The sequence below is a fragment of the Lipotes vexillifer genome, unplaced genomic scaffold (assembly GCF_000442215.2).
Source record: "Lipotes vexillifer unplaced genomic scaffold, Lipotes_vexillifer_v1.1 scaffold149, whole genome shotgun sequence".
NCBI lineage: Eukaryota > Metazoa > Chordata > Mammalia > Artiodactyla > Lipotidae > Lipotes > Lipotes vexillifer.
In genome coordinates, this window is record NW_006779962.1 from 360,737 (window position 1) to 374,050 (window position 13,314).

Here is a 13,314-nt window from a genome sequence, read left to right on the forward strand (position 1 = left end):
CATTCCTGCAAAGATTAATGATGTTCACTTTTTTCTGTGTACTTACAGACATTTGTGTATCTTCCTATGAGAAAGGCTTTTGTCCATTTCTAAAAATTGGTTGCCTTATTCTTATTGAATTCTAGGAGTTCTTTATATATGATGGATACAAGTGTTTTGTCAGATATGTTTTTTGAACTTTTTGTTCTCAGTCTCTGGCATGGCTACTTGTTTTCTTAATGGTGTCTTTTGATAAACATTCATTTTTCATTTTCATGAAGCTTAATTTATTGACTTTTTCTTCTATGGTGTCCTGACTCTATCCTGTGTTGCATCTACAAAATCTTTGTGCCTTGTGTAAGAAATCTCTGCTTTCTTCCAGGTTGCAAAGGACTTTCTCCTGTATCTTCTTCTAAGACCTATAGGGTTTCAGTGTTTTTGTTTAGGTCTCTAATCCATCTCAAATGGATTTTTGTGTATGGTGTGAGGTAGGGATCGACGTTCATTTACTCATCCCCACGTGGATATCCAGATGTTTCAGAACAATGTGTTGAAAACTTTCTTTTCTCCATTGGATTGCTTGGATCTCTTTGACAAAAACCAATTGACTGTATATGTGTGGGTCTGTTCTAGAATGCTCTATTCTAGCCCATCAATACATTCAGCTATCTTTATGCCAATAGCACTCTGTCTCGATTAATTTAGTTTTATAGAAAGTGTAAAACTAAATAGAAAGTTTTATAGAAATCAGGCAGTGTAAATCCTCTAGCTTTGTTCTTTTATAGGACTGTTTAGACTATCCTAAAGTCCTTTGTATTTCCACATCCACTTTACAATCACCTTGTCAATTAAAAAAAAAAGTCTGTTGGAATTATAATAGGAACTGTAGTGACGACAGTTTAATCTGGGGGAAAACTGACATCTTAACAATATCATTTCCAACCCACAAACATAGTATGCACTTTCATTTATTTAGGTCTTTAATTTCTCTCAGCAACATTTTGTAGTTTTATCATAGAGGTTTTAGAATTTAGGAAGCTTGGGACTACTGTTTTTTTCAATTTTTTTTTTTTTTTTTTTTCCTGCCTTATTCTCTCTCTCTTCTCCTTCTGGGATTCCAATTATACCTGTTAGACCACCTGATATTGCCCCGCATGTCTGAGGCTCTGTTCATATTTTTCAACCTCCTTTTCTCTCTGTAATTGAGTGTATAACTTCCATCGAACTATTGAATATTTTCAATGACTCTTCCCTCTGCCACCTGCAGTCTTCTATTAAGCTGATCCAGTGACTGTTCATTTGTTATCAGGCTTTTTGGTTCTAAAATTTCCATTTGGCCCTTTTCTTATAGTTTCTTATTTCTCTACTGAGGATCCTCATCTGTTCATTGATTTGGTGCATATTTTCCTCGAAGCCCATATTTATAAAAGCTGCTAATTGGGACTTCTAAGTCATCTCAAGGTTGGTTCCCCTCTACACTGTTTTTTTTCCTGAGTATGATTCACTTGTTCCTGTTTCTTTGTAAATCTGATGATTTTTTTCATTGGACGCTGGACGTTACAAATGACTCATTACAGAGATTCAGATCCTACTATTTCTTCTGAAGAGTAATACTTGTTCCGACAGTTAACTCGGTCGGTTGTACTTAAAACTTCAAATTCTACCTTCCCTGCAGTGGGCAGCAGCTGAAATGGCTGCTAAATCCAGTTTCCAGCTGCGACATTTTTTGCTGGAAACCTTAGGGACTCTCCTGTGTGTGAGGTTTAGTGGTCAACCCAGGATTTAGGTGGATTCTATGAGCAGATTTGAGCCTGTGGGTCCCTCCCTTCCAGCATTCCCTGCCTAACTTTCTGGCTGTTCTACCACCCCCAATTTCTTTCCTCTGGCACCTCAAGCCAGTGGATTGGGGATGCCCTCACACAAAGAGACTACAAGCGCTCGATCCCATCCACAGTGAGCAGCTCTTGAAGAAACAGTGGGTTCCTCCGGGTAACAGTAAGATGATACCGTCCCCCTGCCCCTCCCCGCGTACTCACAGAAGGAACAGGACTGAGACACTGGGAATACATCCCTGGTGGTTCTCCCAACACACGTCCAGCACCATGATCTCAGCTGCTCTTCTATCTCAAAATCAATAAAGACAAGGAACAGCCATTCACGCAGGATCAATTTTCACCACATTCATCTCTTCTAATTCACAGGGCACTGAGGTTAAAAATAGGCAGAGCCAGAAACACCAGAGAGAGAGAGCTGTGCTCTGGCATCTGAACTTGGGACAGAAAAATCTCAAAAATGCAGACCCAATCACCTCTCCATTCTGCAAAATGTCTGTTATCCAGAGCCTCTTGAAAACTTGTGGGGGAGGGAGGGGTAAATCGGGAGTTTGGGATAAACAGATAGACACTACTATATATAAAATAGATAACCAACTAGGACCTACTGTATGGCACAGGGAGCTATACTCAATCTTGTAATAACCTATAATGGAAAAGAATCTGAAAGATAGATACAGATGTACGTATAACTGAATCACTCTGCTGTACACCTGAAAGTAACACAACATTGTCAATCAACTATACTCCAACTAAAAAAAAAAACAAACAAAAAAACCCCATCTTGAGTAGTGAATGGTCAGCTTCCTGCCTGTAATGTCCTAACTTTACCGCTGTCTGCAGGGCCTCATTATAGAGCCATGAGGGCACTCATAATCCTACACTCTACATTTACGATTCTTTCTAATTGTGAAAATACTCCCCAACCATGATTTAATTCAGGTCAATGAACACTAAGAACTATAGGTTCCTGTATATTACACAAAATTATAAAACAGTAGCATTCAAATTTCATCTTGTGCATGTTCCACATTATGGGAGAAGGGGAAATAAAAGAAAAAGCAAAGAAGTGGGTTTTTTTAAAAAATGAAAACAAAGTCATAAAAGTAAAGTTACACATATTTGTTCAACTCAGCAATTAAGATGAAAAGACGATATATCAGATTTGATTGGTTTAATCGATACTTATCCTAAGACCAGTTCTGTGCCGGTAGGTAACTAGTGGAATCTGGGGGGACACAGAGATGACAGAGGCGTCAACGCACTCTGTCCCGTGGACCTCACAGTCCAGATGGGGAGACAGACAGGGCAGCAGTTACGGCTGAGACGCAGACCCTTCTAAACTGGAGGAGTGTCATTTGTGTGGGGTGACAGGCTCTGGTTCCCAGCAGCTCTGTCCCTTTGGCGAACGTCACATGGAAATTCCACTGTTACCCAAACTCTTAGCTAAGGCATCGCCTCCAAGTGTGAGTCTCCTGAACAGGGCAGGGGATACATTACAGGTCTTAGGCATCTGCTAAAGCAGATGAGTTAATGCTGTGTGTGACCAGCTGTGCCCAGTGCATCTGACGGCTGTGGCTGTTGAATGGAGGAAAAGGAAATGACAGGTGTGGGCTCTGGAGTGGGGGAGGGGTGCAAAATGAGGTCCCCCGAGTGTCTGAAGTGTCCTGGAGTGCAGGGCGGTGACATGGAGGTAGATCCCATGGGGTATGGATCCTGGTCTGTTTCCTCCCTGCAGCACGAGCTCGATGACCGCCCAGCTCTGCCCTGGCCCTCAGAACCGGAACCAGCCCCCAGCAACCCCTGCACACCATCCCACGGCAGAGAGGCAAGGAGTCTGTACCCCCATCTGGGCCTGGTGCACTCACCCCAACCCCCAGCCCAACCTCCCACAGTCATTGAAAAGGACCCCAAGGCCCTGAAAAAACTCGAAAGAGCCTCTGAGTCACCCCAGCGGGATTCCATCATGGCAGGTTGTCTCGGCTACACCCTGGTTCTTTCCCATCATCACTCGGACCAACAGAGCCTTGTCTTGGGGTTTCAAGTTATCAGAGGCTGGGTTTCATGGAGAAACTGCACGTCCCCGCCGTGCTGGAGCCATCTGTGTGCGTAACCGTGCTCGCTCAATGCTGGACCGCAGGGCTGGTGGGTCCCCTTCTCCTTCAGCTCAGGCCGGGGGCTCTCGTGGTGGGAACCTGACTCTCCCAAAAGTGACCCCCGTGGGGGGAAGCAGTCAGGCGAGTCCGAGATGGATTCTCAGCCCTGCCAGTGTCTGGCTCTGCAACTCTGGGCAGGAGAACCTAAGCCTCAGTCTCCCTATCTGCAAACTGAGAATAAGGCCAACCCCCCGGTAGGGTCATTGGAAGGACCAGCCTCAAAGGAGATGACCAGCAGAGGCCCAGCATACAGTAGGTGACCGTGGCCCAGCACCCCGTGGGTGAGAGGGGAGGGTCAGTGAGACGACACTTAGCTCAGGGGCCCATGCTCGATAAACAGACACCGGCAGCATTAAATACCTCGGATGTTCTGAAACGCATCAGACTAGACAGTTGGGAGCCGGGTGTCAGCACTGATTTGTCCTTGGTAGGTTTCAGAGATCGTCCTTCTCTGTCCAGTTGTCCAGGAGAGAGCGGAGGACGATGTGAGCGGGGGAGTCCGGGACCACGGTGGGGACGTGCATGCCCGCTCGTGGATGAGCCTCCCGGCCAAGCCCACGCCACCGCGAGACCTCGGCTCTCCTTTCAGCTGGACGCCACGTGGATGCCACGGCCTCCCCAGCCCCAAGCCCACGTTCCGGGACAGAGACCTCCTTGCCGGCCTCCTCTCCCCTCACCCTTTCACTCCTGCTGCTTTCCGGCAGCAGCTGCGCTGACAGATGCTAAATCCCCAAAATTATTCTGATCCTTACAATGGCCTGAGATCCTCCAGGAGGGCCCGAGCGCGGCCTGCTGCCCTCCGGAGACCTACTGCCCTCCGGAGACGGCAGAAAGCTCCCCTCCCGCCGAGACCCCATGGCCCGCCCCCTGCCCCAGAAGCCTCGCCTGCCTGTCCCAATTCTGGTACAGAAAGTCAGCTGCTCAGAAGAGCCCCCTGCCGCCTATGGAAAATCAAAGAAAAGCCAACAAACTCTCCACTTTCTACCTCTGGCGAGCCTGTATGTTTATGATGGACATAAAATATCGCTACTGACAGATGCGATATGCATTCTGGCCCCAGGCTGTCTGATGCTGGGAAGCAGGATCCCAAATCACTGTTAAACTGTTACTAGGAAACCAAACCTGACATCTCCCGACCTCCGTCCACACCACGCAGTGTGGGCGGCAGGGAGAGGGGGCTTCAGAGGGCCCGGGGAAGCCAGCTGTTGGCTGGATGGGCTGCACATGGGGACAGACAGACAGACAGATAAGGCGCTGCTCACACTACGGAGGTCGGCCCCACATGCCCTCAGCGGACCCTCCCCCCAACAGTCGAGAGAGGGGCTGCTCTCCCTACAGATGGGGAAAGCAGGGCCCAGAGAGGGCAAGATGGTCCCCCAAGGTTGTAAAGCCATTTAGGGGCGCACCTGGAGAAAGATGCGGCTACCAGATTCCCAGAAGGGGCCTGGCTCGCCCGGCAGTGCGCTTCCGGCCATAACTCACCCTTTTCCAGGGACCCTTTCTAAGCCGTACAAGAGGCTTCCCACCGTGAGCCAGACTCGGCCACAAGGATGAGGCCCAGAGGACTGTCCTATAGCCAAGCAGCAGCTGGCTCGGGGTTTCAATCCCTCCTTTGTCACGTAACGTGTGCTGTGTGACCGCAGGCCAATCACTTACCCAAGCTGAGCCTAAATTTCCCCCACTACAAAATGGGGGCGGGGCCACCCACCTTGCTAACAGGGCAAAACTCAAGCACGGGCCTGGCACTCAGGGGGACCCACTGAACGGCACCTGGAACCATGCTTGGATCCTTAATATAAGAACAGCAGATGTCCAGGGCCTTGCCGTGGTGTGCAGGGCCCAGCTCAAGTTACCTGCCTTTTCCGTGCTCTGTTCCCTTCAGGGTGACCCTCGTGGGGAGCTTTCCTCTGGGGCGTGGGGGACAAATGCAGGAAGACAATGACAGCACTGTGACAAAGATAATCCTGGTGGACGTTTTAATCTTCTGGGGAAGGGGCATCTCATTCAGCTTCTTGGAGGAGGTGACCTCTGGGCTGGGTTATGTAAGAGGAATAAGGGTTTGGCAACCAATACAGCAGATATTACGTACATGACAGGGTTTTTTATAGTTAAATCCAACGTGTTATGCTTATTCATTTTTTAAAGGAATATTTCTTAAGTGCCACTGTGTGTCAAATCTGTGTTGAACACACGGGAAATAATGTAAAAGGGGCCTAGTCTATCCTCATGGGGTCCTGGAAGTTAGTATCAGGAGAGTGATTTGGAGACGCCTTTATTAGACAGACTTTTGGCCACAGCCCAGCTGGTCCCTGCTTTCTTCTTGAAAACAGTAAAACGAATGTGTACATCCTTCCACACTGGCCTCCCCACCCTACAGAGACTGTGTTAAATCTGACCCCAGAATCGCTGTGACAGCCTTGTCCTGAAGGGACCCGGGGTTAGCTAGGTATTAAAAATAAAAATTCATGTTAAGTCTGTATCGTATCTGCTGGCCGGCATAATTTAAATATTTAGCCAGGGCAGAGGGGCAACCGGGCATCTGCTCTGCATTCAGAAGGGCCCTGTGCTCTCTCTAGCACAGAGAATGAATAAGCTTCTTTCCTGACGTGCTGCATGCAGGTCAGGGTTTCAAGGTCAATGAAGCCCTGGGCCCCCACAGCAGCCAGGACCTTGCAAAACTGCACAGGCCCAGGTACCAAGGGGTGGAGATGTCCCTGGAGGGCAGGGCAGGGAGCCTCAGAGCCGCGGGGCGCAGAGCCCAGGGCTGTCAGTTGCACCGGCTGCCTCCGTAACCAGAAGAGGGGGGGAGCTACGAGCCTGTTTACCGCTCAGGGTGAGGATGGGCTGCCCTCTGGCCAACCGACAGTCCTGCAGCCAGCTCTGGGAGGGCGGGGGAGCATCGGGCACCTTGTCTAGGCCACAGGGGCAGGAGAGCCACTGGGCTGCACACACACGGTGACTCTGGGGCCGGCACAGCTAGCCCTCAGGTCCTGAGTAACAGACACAGCTGAGACCCCAGCCCAAAATAAGGCAGTGGCCGGCCTGGTGGGGGCGGGGACAGGTTTCCTAAGTCACGTTTTGGCAAATCCTATGCACCTTCCATCCCCTTCCAGCAACACCTCCTCTGGGAAGCCCTCCAGGTGTCCTGGCCTGTTGAGGTCTGATCCCAGTGGACACCGCCTGGATAGCTCCTATGGGGCTTAGAAGAGCTGTAAGAATGAGAACTGCAGGGCCCAGGTCACCGCAGGGCCCAGGTCACCGCAGGGCCCTTCCAGACAGCCCTGGGGCAGAGAAGGCAGTCAGGCAGGTGGCCTTCTGAATCAGACCTGCTTCAAATCCCCTCTGCCCCTCAGCCACAGGGCTCAGTGTGGGGACAGACCCCCGTGTGCTCCATGGACGCTGGATTCGTTCCTTCCATCCGGCCGGTGCCAAAGCCGGGCCGGGCCTCCCAGACTTCCCGTGAGGATGGAGAGCCCCTCGACATGGAGGCGATCAGCTGGCGCTCACTACGTACATACTGTACAAACGAAGGCCTGAACAGCCAGAGGGCAGGCAGCTGGGCCGGCAGACCGGGTGGCCCTGTCCAGCAAGGACTGTGGGAGAGCCGAGGCCTGCCTGTGCCTGGCTGTCCCCACTTCAGCAGCCCGGAGCCAGGGTGCCCGGTCCGGGGAAGCAGGCTGCAGAGCAGGGGGGAAGACGTCCGCAGCGCCCAGGGCCCAGGGGACCCTGCCCGTCCCTGTCCAGCCAGGCCCTCCACCAGCCTGAGGAGGGCGGCCACCGACACCGCCACTTTGGGGGGCTTTACTGTCAACCCCCTCTGGGCCATGGTGGGGTCTGTGTTCTACACAAAGCGGGCTTTGTGGTTTGTTTTTAACGGGGCTGTTTCTGTGTCGTCTGCTTTCAAACTTGTCCCCTTGGAGAAGCAATCCTTTGGGAGAACACGAGATGCCTCCAAACCCAGCGACCCGTCCAGGCCTCACACTTGGGTGTCCCCCACACGTGCAGGTCTCCTGCTGGACACTGGACTTTCACATGAGGCGGTGTGAACCTAAGGAAACTTTCTTTGTGGCTGGGAGCGGCGGGCGGGCAAGGTCACCGGGTGGGGTGGGCATAGGCTCTCCTCGGCTGAGGGTCACAGTCGGGCAGAGCGACAGCTGCCCATCCCCTGGAGTAGGGGGTCGGCAGGAGGGGCGTGGCCTCTGCCCTCCCAGCAAGCAGCACCCCCCCCCAACCTGTGCACTCCCACCTCACTCCCCAGGGACCAGGAAGACCAGCTCCAAGAAGATGCCCAAAAGCCCCTTGAAAGCGGCTTCGACTCGGGGAAACTCCTACATTTTATGCATCTTAAAAAATTCCCTCAACGATGCTAACACGACGCCTTCAAAACTGCGAAGTCGTAAAGCGTGTGCAGCTATACATTTACGGACGAATTACATTCCCTGCCGTGTCACGATCGCATCTGTTTAAGCCTGAGAATCACTTCAATTCCAAGGGAAGCGAAACCGGTGTCAAGGAGCGGCCTCCTCGATCGTGAAACCGTGGCTCCGTCAAGCTCGAGGCGCCCCACGTAGCATCTGGGCTGGTGCTTTCACTCCAGAGACAGGGGAAGTGAGCCCCGAGAAGGATCGAATGGGCCCAGAGAAAGACAGAAAGCCACCAGGAGAGCCACGTGCGGCCGAGACGGACGCGCCCCTGCTGTTCCTCGGCCTGCGTGATGCCCTCTCTCCGGCCGGCAAGGGTAACCTTGAGGCACCCCCTCCACGCCGGGCACCCCCCAGCACTGAAGCACACCCAGTTGGAGGGGGTCTCTGCAGGCCTCCTGATGCAGGCCGTGCCTTCCTGGGTATGAGGAGGGTGGTCCTTCCCAGCGCGTCCCAGGGTGCTTCGATGATTCTGATTTCTTGCAAACACCTTGCGGTGTCTCAAACCTGCCACGCCTCTGCGGGTGCAGGCCTTGGCAAGGCTGCTCCTTCCACTGGGACGCCAGCCCTGCCCTTCAGCCGCTTCCCACTTGGGCTCCAAGACTCAGGGGTCACCTCTTCTGAGAAGCCTTCCCTGATTTCTGAGCTGGCATTCACCCGGCCCCACTCTGGACTCCCATGGTGAGCTGTCTCACGAGTGTCGTTTTTCTGTGTGCAAATCTGACTCCCAGCCCTGTGTGTGGGGCTCCCCCAGTGCAGATGCCTAAACCCTGGCCCACCCAGGAGTCAGGCAGGTATGAGAAGGTAGGGGGGCAGCTCCAGGTTCCCAGGAGCACCTGGAAGGAAGCAAGGGGTAGCGGGAGGGACGAGCCATTAGGCAAATGCAAGGTACTAATCGTCAGGGCAGTTTAAAAACCGGCCTCTCATTTGGGGCTCAGTTTGCTTGATGAAGCGTTTTTTAAGTGGCACCATTTTGTGTTAATTTTTTCAACCAGCTGCTCTATTATCTGATTATACATTATTCAAGGATCTCAAAAGTGAGCTTAGAGCGCTAGAGAACATAATCTTAGTTCAGCATCATCCATTCAAAGGCAGGGGACTCCGCACTGGCCCCCAGAATGCTGTTCTGGATCCGAGACCCGGGCTGCCCACGTGGGGCCACTAAGCCACATGTGGCTGCAAGCTCACAAACGTGGCCAGTGGACTGACCCGACTCACGTTCTGCAAGAGAATGTCAGCTACTTTGCTAATGATTACATGTTGAACTAGATGATACGCTGGGTTCGGTAAAAATACATTCTTAAAATTCATTTCACCTGTTTCTTTTTTCTCTTTCTGGTGCAGCTACTAGAAAATTAACAATCGCACAGGCGGCTCATGTTTGATTTCTCCTGGACGGCGCTGCCATGGCCATTTGGAAACCGGAGACAAAGGCCACATCCTTGGTAGACCGGAAGCGGTAGACCGCTTCCCCTGCCTGGGCGCTCAGGGTGTGCCCGCTGGGCGCTGTGCTACCGCAGTGTAGCTGAGGACTGACGCCACATGTTACACACAGGGGAGCCGGGGCGCAGAGACTGGGTAACCTGCCAAAGCCCACGTGGTAGGACACGCCAGAGCCGAGGCTCCAGGTCTGCCCAGAGACGCCCTTGGCTGCTTTGGGAACAAGGCAGAGGCTCCTGCACAGCCCGGTCGTTGCTCCTGCTTTAGGTGGGTGGAAGGGGGCTCTCAGTGTGGAGCAGCATCTCGTGGGCTGAGGCTGCAGGGCCCTCAGTGACCCGCCGGGGTGACACTGGGGGGCTCTGAAGACACGCCCGGTAGGAACGGCGCCTCTAGCGAGGATTCTGAGGGGCCCACGCGGGAGAGCCACATCTCTCCTCCAGCGATGCCCACGCTCACCCCTCGCAACCCAGCACTCTCCCCACTCCCGACTCCCGCTGCCCCAACCACGCTTTAAATCTCCAGAAAGTGCACAGTAACCAGCTGGTGGCTGAACAAATACATGACTGATCGACTGACTGAACCGAGAAGGCGTTCTTGGGGCCATGCACAGCTGGCGGTCCCCCACTGGTGCCCAGACCCCCCACCAGGCTCGCCTTTCCCCAAACAGCTGCGGAGCGTCAAGGGGCCCCTTAGAAACACGAGGTGATCACCATTTCTGACACCTGGCCAGAGCCCAAAGGAAAGAATTAGCCAGTTCTGCTGGAAACGTCACTCCCTGGCTCCCTGGCGCTGCCTGGCATCAGATCCAGGCCAGTGCCCCGTTCCCTGCCCCAGGGAGGCCAGGGAAGAAATGACATTTCTGTTTGTGTCTTGTAAATTGCCATAATGGGTAAATATGAATCCCAAGTCCGCAAAGACAGGATGCTAGGAAATCTTGATTTTCAGTAACAGGAGAAGGGGGAAGAAAAGCATGAAAAATTTATTAACCTGGAGCCTCTGGGACTTCAAGACTCAGATTCATTCCCCTCCCCTATTAATGTATGATTTACGTTTGCAATAACTGCAGTCATAAGGAACTCATTGGATTAAGGAGGCGCACTCTTAATGTCATGGAATAATATTATTGAACTGTGTGCAAAGCCACACATCCCCCAGACTGGCTTCTCCATGCGAGAGGAATTCCATCCTGTGAGAGGTCAGACACATGCAGAATAGACCGAGAAAGGGGAAAATGGGCACCCGGGGTCGCTGGCCAACTCACCGCCCAGGAATCCTCTAACTGAACGTGAAAGAGCCACTGGGACAGGCTAATCCTCCAAACTGAACGTGAAAGAGCCATTGGGACAGGCTAAGCGGGGGGCCTGGCTGGTACAGAGGAAGCTGCACAAGGGTGGCGTGGGCCCCATCATCCTGGAACCCTCAGCCTCTGCTGACCCCTTATGCATGTCTCGCGAGGGCAGAGACCCCCAGCCTCAGCCTCAGGAGAAATGGCAGATCAGGGCCCGGCACTCAGCACTGGGCAAGGGGCTCCCCGGACCCTGGGCGGGGGCACTGACTTTGCATGGTGGGGAGGTGAGGGTGCAGGCTCGGGGTAAAAGGACAGCTCTGCCGCTCCCTCGCTGAGTGACGTGGGCCAGTAGCTTCCCTCCCGAGGCCTCAGTTTCCTTACCTGTAAAGCGGGGGCACCCCTAGAACACCCCTCACGAGGAGACTGTGGGGCAGAGTGGGGGATAGAAGGAGATGAAGCACCAGGAGTGCACCCCTACCACCCCCAACATTATCTCTTGGGATGCGCTGTTAGGCCGCGGGCACGGGGTGCCAGCTGCTGGGGGCTGGGGGGGGTGCAGTGACATGGAGATGAAGGGACTGACCTCGGGAACCTTCCGGTCTATCACAGTGCACCCCACAAACACCCCAAAGGCCAGACAGGGGTGTGGGTGCTCTGTGATGCGTGGGGTATGAGTGAGGATGCCGGCTGGGCGGGCGGATGGACTGAGGGTGAGAGGCTTCCCAAAGTGGGGGGCACTTAGGCCCGGACTCGGCAGACAGGGAGAGGCTCTCCAAGGCGGAAAATGCCGGGAGGGCGGGCAGGGAGCAGTTCCAGCGCGGAGCTCAGCCAGCAAGGGGGCTGCAGACGGGTGGGGACCCCTGGGGGCCTCCCTCCGGCCGTGCCTCTCTGAGCCTCGGTTTCCTCACCCCTTACAGGGGGTGGGGGAAGGCGGGCAGCCACTCACTCAGCCCCGCACCTCGGGAGGCCCCGTGGGTTGGAGTGCACCTTTCTCGAAATTTTCCAAGTCCTCCCCTGATTCCTGGGACCAGGCAGTAGCATCCAGGGAGGGAGCCCCAGGCACTGGCTGGGACTCGTGTGGACCCTGGCCCCCATTTGCCCCCTCAGGGTGCTCTCCACCCTCGGACCCACGTGGGGTCGACCAGGTATCCCGAGGATTGCCACCGTTCACAGTGGGGTCAGCCCAGTTTCCGGAAGATGGGCTGGTGGCAGCTATGCCCACGGGCCAGTGAGTGTTTCACTCACAGATCACATAATGTTGGGCCGCCAGCTTGCTGCCCTCATGCTGATTTTTCAATGACTCAAATTATTTAAATGGATAGGGATCCTGCAAAGAATATCTGCCCAGGCCCCATATCCTAGAGGCAGCCTGGACGGGGGCATGGAACAAGCTGGGGGCTTTGACACGGCGAGTGCACAGCAAATCCCGCCTCTTACGCTGATTATGATCCTTTATTCCCAGTCTGTGCTGTAAGACGAAGGAGAGAGAGGCCACGAGTCTTCCCAGAAGGAACGGCCGTTTATCCGGAAACAAAGACAGGAAAGAGGCCCCCAGGGGCAGGAATCCGGGGAAGAGGGTCCTGGGCCTGCCAGGTCAGGAGCCACGTGGGACCACCCCACAGCCTGGGCAAGCCTGTCATCTCCCGGGCCTTGGTCCCCCTCCTGCAGGACAGGGCGGCCCTGCCAGCTCCACCCCGCCGCCCCTTCTCCGAGCAGCAGGCCACATGACCCCACCCCCGGCCACAGCTGACCGCGCAGAACCCAACCATCTCTTCTGGAAGAGCCGCCGCCCAGGGATTCCTGCCAGTCCCTGGGGGGCTCCAGGACCATAAGGTGAAACGGCCGGGGAGGGGCAGCTGGACCCAGGCTGCATGAGATGGTGCAAGAAATTCTCGGAGAGAGGAATCGGAGGGACCCGGGGCAGGCAAAGACGGGGCCTTGGGAGAAGGGGAGACGTCCCAGTGGCTTCAGGTGGCCTGGCCTCAGCCCAGCCCCAGCCTGTGTCAGGCCACGAGACAACCCGGAATCACCAACTGCCTTTGCCTGTAACCTGTGCTCCAAGGGCCCCAGCTTCTGGAAACGCCAGCTCTCTCCCATCCGCAGCACAGCCTCCAAGGGCTGAGCTAGGACACCTCCCCAGCCCCACTGCAGCTTCGACAGAGAAGCCCGGCAAAAGCCAGCCCTCGTCACGCCTGAGC

General features: G+C 54.1%; 1 protein-coding gene across 2 annotated transcripts in view; it reads right to left on the reverse strand.

Moving 5' to 3' along the window:
• The window catches only part of VAV2 (vav guanine nucleotide exchange factor 2), a 189,893-nt gene that overhangs the window by 50,507 nt on the left and 126,072 nt on the right, over nt 1–13,314 (reverse strand). The window lies entirely within an intron of this gene.